Here is a 9,411-nt window from a genome sequence, read left to right as displayed (position 1 = left end):
AGTTGCATTACATTAATATTTCGCTACTTTTTTTTTTTTTGTCCATAGCTAGAGAAAATTGCAGCCAAAATATGCTAAAACTTTTTGTTACGTTTTCAAAATCATCATGAAAAATATGTTTAGCTACGTTCTAGTATAAAACATAGCAAATGTCACTAATAAATTTTTTTGCTACATTTCTCTTTTTTGTGGCATGAAAGACCTTTTAGTTATGTTGCTAATCGAATGCAAGACCTGTTTTGCAACGATTCTATATTTTTGTCATTATATTTAACCTATATTAATATAAATATGAATTTCATTGAAATTTAAACAAAAAGGCACAAAATAAGAAAAATATAAACACATTAATATTTACAAATGTTCAAGTCATTAAAACACATCAATGACCATTTCAACGTCTCAATGTTCAAGTCGTCAACAGAGATAACGATGTCAACACAGATGCATAACATCATTTGCCAAAAGTATACCCATTTGATGCACGAATTCCATTCAACTCTTATGAAGTACTTGCATCTTTATCAACCCTATGCAAAAAAAGAAAAACAAATTGTTTGAAATAAATGACTTTAAATTTCTAAATGGGCAAACACAACACAAACTTTAAGAATCTTACCCTTCATCCTCAACGAAGTCATCATACTTGTCTCCAAGCAATTTCTGAACAATAAATCATGTTTTGCCAATTGTGCACGTGTTTTTTCACTTTTGGCAATTTCAACTTCTAATGCAGTCTTTAAATTGTTATTCTCCTCTTGCAATCTTCTAATAACTGTTTGATTTGTGGATGTAGATGCATTTGGCTTGGGACCATAGCCTAGTCCATTAACATAAATTGACCGAGTGCCAAGGACTTGATCACATACCTCATCCACACTAAGCTCTTTACCTTATTCTTTTGATTTCTCCATTATTGCTTGCATATTATTCTTGTACAATTGTAAGCACAAATAATAAACGAATTTAACTAGCACAAATCTCAAAATATAAGAAAATAAATAAGACTTCTCAACTTACATAATTTTCTTCTACTTCTTGAGAAGACCATCCCTTACCTACCTTAAAATGAGTGATTTTATATAGCATGATCCTATCACATTGTTCCCCATTTAATTCTTTTTGACCCTATTGATTAAAAAAAATTTGAAGTTATAATGAAAAGATAATATGGTTCAATATTAATAAAATTGAGATAACACTAATAAATCTTACATATTCATTTCGAACGATAACAAATGATTTTGAACCTTGGAAATGCGGTGTTTTCATATGTGATCTACTTTGTTTTGCCTTTTCACACCGTTCCTAAATTAAGAAAGAAAGAAAGAAAATTGGTTAGTTGAATACTTGTCATCAAATAACACTTGTTTATTCATATAACTTTAAGCATTTAATCTCAAAATATTCAAACTTGCACTTCTGGTTTAGACCAATAATCACACAAACTTTTCCAATTATCATTAGTCAATGTTGATGGCTTGTGGTTTCTTGCTTCCTCATCAAAAAGAAAAGATTTGTAGTACTTGTGCAACTTGTAACGTTGATCTCTTGTCCTCATTTTCAATAATGAAGTAATATGTTTTGTAACTTGTGGGTCAACTTTGAGATCCACAACATTGAGTTTCATCTATAACAAAGAAAATATGTTAACTAATGCACAACTAATTGAAAAAAAAAAAGAAAAAAATTCTTAAAGATAGTAAAACTTACATCAAGTTTATCAAATGCAGGATCCAATTGATTATCTTTCTTGAATTCCTTTACATGGATAGGACACAAATCATTTCGAACAATAATTCCTAATTCACTTGATAACTTTGCAGATTGGACTTTGTCTAATGGACGACCTTGATCTGGATCAATATGTATATCTAACTTTCGATTCATTGCTGCATTCATTCTTTGTAAATCATGACCTCGTGTCTTACCTCTACTTCGTTTGTTAGTAACATTAGATGCTTGATTTAAAAAAAAAAAAAAAGAAGACATATATTAGATGAAAGATAAAAATTAATAATATTTCTTTATAGGTAAAAAACAAGAACTATTGATTAAGAAAAACTTAAATAAAAGGCAAAAATTACTAACCTTCACTGCTTGCTTCAATGGATTGTGCTTGCTGCAACTGTGTTGATGTCCCCACATGTCTAGTTGGTTCAATATTTTCAAGTTGCAGATTATTTGGTCATGTAACCTCGGCTTGAGCCTTACTCCGACTGGTTCGTCCTGGAGCCATTGAATTTCATGTACCTATTACAATAAATCAAGAATAGATTAGTACATGGATATATTGTAAAATAACTTATATGTGATTGCAAATGAAGTGTATTACAATTAGAAATTATCTCATAAAAAAAAATTTCATTAACAAAAAATATAAGTACAAAAGACTATTAAAAACCTTTAAATTATGTAGTCCTTTAAACATTTAATCATCATCATCAAGGGAAATATAATTGTCCTCTTCATCACTACAATATTCAGCTAATGTTTTGTCTTCTTCAATAAGTTCACCTTCAAAATAGTCTTCCTCTCCTGTATCTTTCTCAATGTTGCATTGCACTTCATTTTCTTCCACTATGTCAGGAACAATATCATGTCTATGCAAGGATGATATATCTTCAATCTCCATGGAAACTTCATTTCCATTTGATTCATTCTCTTGATATACTACATTATTGACATTTGGCCATTCATCAACATTTGTCATATCATCTTCATCATCTTGGATGTCAAATAGGTGCCGATGCTGAAACTTTTGCACCACTTGCCAATTTTTTCCCAAAGTGGTTTCATTGAGATAAAATACTTGTTTTGCTTGATTTGGTATCACGAAAGGATCATTTTCATACCAAGTGCCACTAACATTAATACTTGTGATCTTTCCATCAACCTTTATACCTGTCCGTTTATCACCAAGATTAAACCATTTACACTTAAATAGAACACACTTCCTTTCCTTGATGTAATCTAACTCAATAATTTCAGAAACTACACCATAAAAGTCAATAAAGTCATCCTTATGGTTTCCTTCAACAACGACGCCACTATTTTGACTTCTAAGGCAGCTGTCTCTGTCTTTTGTATGAAATCTAACTCCATTAACAATGCATCATGTATACTTTTTTCCAGAAATGTGAGGCCCACATGCTAAGGAATACAATGCTTCAGTTGCTTCAGGGGATTTATGATTGTACAATTGTACTATCTGCAACACAAAAAATGCAAAATAATAATAATAATAATAATAATAATAATAATAATAATAATAATAATAATAATAATCAACCATGAACTTCAGACATTCTTATAACATTGAGAATGTGAGTCACTTACTCATCTTCTAAACCATAGAGGAAAAGTTTTCTTATGCCTTTGTTCCAAATTTGTTACACATTCTCTTTTAAGTTCCTCTTTGTGCTCCCTAAATAAGAAAAATATGATTATTGTTGACTATTAGTTGGAGACTGAAGCAAACTAAAACATATGGATATACACTTACTCAACGTATGGGTCTACTTCCTCGCAATTGTTCAAAATGTACCAATGACCCATCTCACGTTGCTCATGAGTTAACTCCACATATTTTCCTGCTCCAAGTGGTCTAAATTTTTGTGAAAATACTGACAATCCACCATTTTTGTCAATATCAAAGTTACGCTCTTCTCTATTAAATTGTGTTTCGATTCCACGTAAATACATTGAACAAAATGTTAAACATTCACTTGACACATATGTTTTTGCAATCGAACCTTTAGGCCGAGCTTTATTGCGCACATAACGCTTTAAAGTACCCAAAAAACTACAGAATGATATACGTAAATCAAAAGTTAAATTTATATATTAGTTACCAATAAATATTATATAAAAAAATTATTACCTTTCAATTGAATACATCCATCGAAATTGAGTTGGACCACAAAGTTGAGCTTCATATGGCAAGTGAATTGATAAATGCACCATTACATCAAAAAAAGACGGAGGGAATATCATTTCAAACTTGCAAAGTATGAAAGCAATGTCCTTTTCCATTTGTTTCAGTTCATTTAATTTCAATGTTTTGCAACATAACTGTTGGAAAAAATACCCCAATTCAACTAAGGCTGTTGAGATGTCTTTGCGGAAATAGCCACAAATTCCAATTGGAAGCAATCGTTGTAAAAGAACATGGTAATCATGGCTCTTCAAACCTGATATTTTCCCATCACTTATATTCACACAACGAGCAATATTAGATGCATATCCATCAGGGAACTTAACTGATTTTAGGAACTCACAAAAATCTTGTTTCTCTTTCTTTGACATAGTGTAACATGTTGGAGGAACCAAATATGACCCATCTCCATTCCTTTTCAAATGTAACTCTTTTCTTATGTTCATGTCTTCCAAGTCTAATCTTGCCTTAATTGTGTCTTTTGACTTTCCATCAATGCCTAATATTGTTCCCAAGATATTTTCACAAATGTTCTTTTCAACATGCATGACATCAAGATTATGCCTCAATAACAAATCCTTCCAATATGGCAATTCAAAAAATATACTTTTTTTAGTCCAATTTAACTCAGTAGAAGTTCGCTTCATTTTTCTATTATTCATGTGTTTGCTAGGTACAATATCTTGTAGTTGATCTAATTGTTTCAATATGTCATGCCCTGACAACTGGGAAGGAGCTAATTTATGTTCTGATTTTCCATCAAACAACTTACTTTTCCTCCATCTATGACCACGTGACAAGTAACGACGATGTCCCATATAACATATTTTACTGTGCAACTTCATAGAATGTGTTTGGTGATTGCAAACAGGGCATGCCATGTATCCTTTGGTACTCCATCCAGACAAGTTTCCATAGGCTAGAAAGTCATTTATACTCCAAAGGATTGAAGCATGCATGTTAAATCGCTCTCCTGAGGCAGCATCATAAGTACTTATGTAAGCACCCTCGCCCGGATATCCCCAACCAGCCGGACTACCCGAACGGGAGCGCCTACGGGAGGAGAAAAGTAATAAACACAAGACAAAGACCACCCCGGCATGCATACACAAAAATAAGAACAGCGGAAGCAAAGCTCAAGACATGCATGCACTATGGGTACCCCTCTAACACAGCGGTCACAAAATAAATAAATAAACACAAACTCCTGTGCCGACATACACAAGACTCGAGAAAAGACCTGGCACAGTACAAAATAATAGAGTAAATTCTACTTAGACATCAGAGTGGATAGGGATTGACGGGACTGCCTGTACACCGTACTGACTCTGCCACTAGAGCTGACCCCTTTGCCATGGCCCATGCTGCCACTACCTGGAATGATGGAAAGCAAGGTGAGTCGAGAGACTCAGCAAGCATAAAGAAAAGAAAGGATGAAGGCTACACAAAACCAGAAATCTCTCCCCAGAATAAACCCTCAGGTACACACAAGCCATGAGACGCTACAACACAATAGCATAACATAACAAAAGCACATACCGGTCCTTGGGGCCCACATAAGACACTTGGCACCCAAGTCCCATACCAACCTGTCACTGTCCTAGACGGTAACAAATACCTCCAGCATCCTGTGCGCGCCATCCCGGGTCAGTACTCCCGCCACCCGTATCCCTATCGGTACTCCCGACAGCTAAGCCATAGGCTCCCTCGGAATGGTACTCCCGTCCGAGAACTAAATACTACCAGTAGCCATGCAATGCACATAAAATGCAATGGCGTAGTGAGCATCAACGTGATACAAGACGCCTATACATCCAGGCATTAGGCCATGCTCCGCCCGCATAGTAAATCACACGCGATGCGTATGCCCATGCTAGATGCAACCTAACCAAGCTAGCATGTCCGTGTACAAGCATACTCAGTAAATGAATATCCTAATATGCAACCCGTACCCATGTGCATATCAAATCATGAACAGCAATATAATAAATCTAAACGTGCAGTAAATCACATACTGGCAGAGCTAGTCAGCAGTGCTCGGCACCGGTCAACGGTCAGTGACAAGGAGTGTCCACCCGACGGTCCACTTCAGGGCAGTACAATAGTCTACCCCAACGTCACCAACAACCGACCCCTGCCCTACTGCTCGATAGCTCTAACCGAACCATAAATAAATCCAGGAAAAACTGTAAATAAGCCTAATAAAATCGTAAATAAACCTGCACGTCTAGGAACCTAGTTCCCAAGCTGGGTTCAGCATCATTCCGAAAGGGATGGGGGCGGTACAAACCCCCGTAGGCACTCAACAAATAAATCTCTAGAAGTCTCGAATTTAATTCGAATTAAAACAAATGAACAATAACTCAACAAATAAGGCTAGGCGCCAAATTAGAGTAAGGAAGAAGATAAAATACAGGAAATCAAGGGGTCTTTCACGGGAATTGAAGAATATGAGGAGAGGGTTAGGAGTTTGCCTTTACACGGCTGTTTTTGACCCTCACAATCAAATTAATATACACACAGTAAACTCACCACTCGCACACAGTGTATTAGTATGTATATATATATATATACTTGCATACCAAATTAATACACCCTACACAGCATAATCACCCAAATTAACAAAATCACACTTATATTTAAAATCTAACCGTACGAAATTATTAATACATAATAACTTACTTACCCAGCTAATTAAACCACAAAAATTTCTCCTAATTTCCAGCCTCAAAGCGCCTTCTTCTTCCGGAAGCCCTCTGCTTGCTCACTGTTTTAACCCCAATTTAATCTCAATTTTAGCTTCAATTGAAGCAATTTAAAGCAGTAAAATTTCGGCAGAAAGCATGGCCAATTTGGCCTTAAAATTAGCAAAAACAGAGGCACGTGGAAGCTGTAGCAGGGGCGCATCAATGCGCACCACGTGGCAGCCAAGGGCTGCCCACCGCCTTACATGAAACGACGCCGTTTTGGGCGCCTGAAGCTTAATAAAAATCTGCAAAACCCCCATTTCTCGCGAACACGGCCTTAGCCTCGAACCCGAGACCCCGCCTTCGTCCGTGCGCCCGCGTAACGCCTGAGCTGCTGCCACCTTCGATTATATATGCGCCCCAATTACTTTTAAAGTGATCCCAGCCCAATTTTGCAAATCACCTTTTAACCCCCACTGTTTCCTTTAATCACACACACCCCCACGTTTCTTTTTTTCTTTATTTCACTTATACCCCCAGATTTCCAACAATTAATTTCCCACTTCTCAAATACAAATAATTTAATAATCACCTTAATTACAATAATTAATAATTGTTAATCATTCCCAAATAATTTAATTAATTACATTTAATTCCTTATTTTCCTCAAAACCACATAAATAAATATTTCCACTTAAATTCACAATATCCTCAAACACCGATATTTATAATCATTATTTATTTTCAAATTCCAGGATATTACAACTTAGTCCAACTTTCCATAAATCTTTCAAATCATCAATTAATGGTTGCATGTATATGTCAATGTCCTTTCCTGGAGCTTTAGGCCCTGGGATAAGTAAAGATAACATGAAAAATTGCTCTTTCATACACTTCCATGGTAGTAAATTATATGGCATAAGAATTACTGGCCACATGCTATAAGTACTACTCATATTACCAAAGGGATTGAACCCATCAGATGCCAACCCAAGCCAAACATTACGACAATCTGCTGCAAACCATGAAAACTTTTCATCAAAATGTTTCCAAGCTTTTGACTCAACAGGATGGCGCATGACATTATCATCCTCAATGCGTTTTTCTTTGTGCCACCTCATATCTTTAGCTGTCTTTTTTGACATAAACAATCTCTAAAGTCGTGGTTTAATTGAAAAATACCTCAATACCTTGTGTAGAATCTTTTTCCTATTTCCATTATTAACTTTCCATCTTGACTCAACACAAATAGGACAGACCTGAAAATCTGCGAACTCCTTCCAAAAGAGTGCACAATCATACTTATATGTATGAATTGAAACATATCCTAAACCTAAATCCTTCAAAAATCTTTTTGCTTCATAATGAGACTTTGGCAACTTTTCACCATCTGGAAGTACTTCTTTCAACAATTCTAACAACATGTCAACAGATTTGTTGGTCCATCTATTATACACCTTCAAATGGAACAACTTCACAACAAAAGACAAAAGAGAGAATTTTGAACAACCCGGATATAATTCTTCTTGAGCGTCTTTTAAGATCTTCTCAAAACTTGATTGTGAAACTTGAGGAATATTATCATTAACATTATTATTTTCATTTATGGTCTCCATGTAATTTCCAAAATCACCTAACATTTCATGAATGCCATCATCTTCCTCATCATTGCAGACACCATCATCATCTACTTCATTGCCAACATGAGACATGCACTTCTATACTCAGAGCGCTCACCATGATAAATCCATCAAGTATAGAACTTGTCTATTTCTCGGATTAGTAGGTGATTGTACACCACAGGTTGACTTTGATTGTAAACATTTAGACAATCCACACATGGACATCGAATATCACATTCTGAACCTATATGATTTTTCACAAATTTCATAAACATCTCCACGCCTTCTACATATTGAGTTGACCATTTTCTCATAGTCATCCAAGTCTTGTCCATGTGGCTATATCTACACCCACACATACAAATTTTTATTCAAGGTAAGATCAAATAAATTTATCAAAATAATAAACATAAACATGCATGCACTTCAGTTTAATAAAAACATGCCTAAATATCATAAACATGCTTCTTTATTATCTACTGAAATTTTCTATAAACCAAACACATTTTATCAGTAATGAAAAGAACCAAGAGCACTATAGTAAAGGAAAATAGTACTTATCTATAAAAATAAATGACGCAAGAAAGAGATGACAAATTCAGCATACCTTCTATCAGCAACATTCAGCTATCATCTTTCTCATAAAGAGATAACAAAGAAATAACATAATCACCAATGTTAAGGGTAAACAATGAATGAAAAAGTGTTTAAATACGATGCGCTAACAGGCTATAGACTCTAAATAGACTAGACCTTACAGAAATATGACATTTGGCTACCATCTCTCTATCTCTCCCGTCTGTCGCACATCTCCATTGCTTCGATCTACAAGGAAGTAAGTCTCTACCACAATGCTACAAGAAATATGACATTTGGCTACGTTTTTTTTTTTTTTTTGTTACGTTTATGAAAACGTAGCTAATAGTCTACATTTTGCTACATTTTTAAGTTAACGTAGCTAAATATTTCAAATATTGGATGCAAAACTTTATGTGATGAAAAGTTTTTATTAGCTATGTTTTAAAATGTCGCCGATACCTAGATCATAAGGCAACGTTTGGAAAATCGTAGGTAATTCTAGAGCGACCAATCAAAAACATAGCCAATTCTATCATTAGTATTAGCTACGATTCTTGAAACGTAGTCTATACTCTCATATGAATTA

Source organism: Diospyros lotus, chromosome 1 (genome assembly GCF_014633365.1).
Source record: "Diospyros lotus cultivar Yz01 chromosome 1, ASM1463336v1, whole genome shotgun sequence".
In the NCBI taxonomy this organism is placed as follows: Eukaryota; Viridiplantae; Streptophyta; class Magnoliopsida; order Ericales; family Ebenaceae; genus Diospyros; species Diospyros lotus.
Note: the sequence above shows the minus strand (reverse complement) of the source record.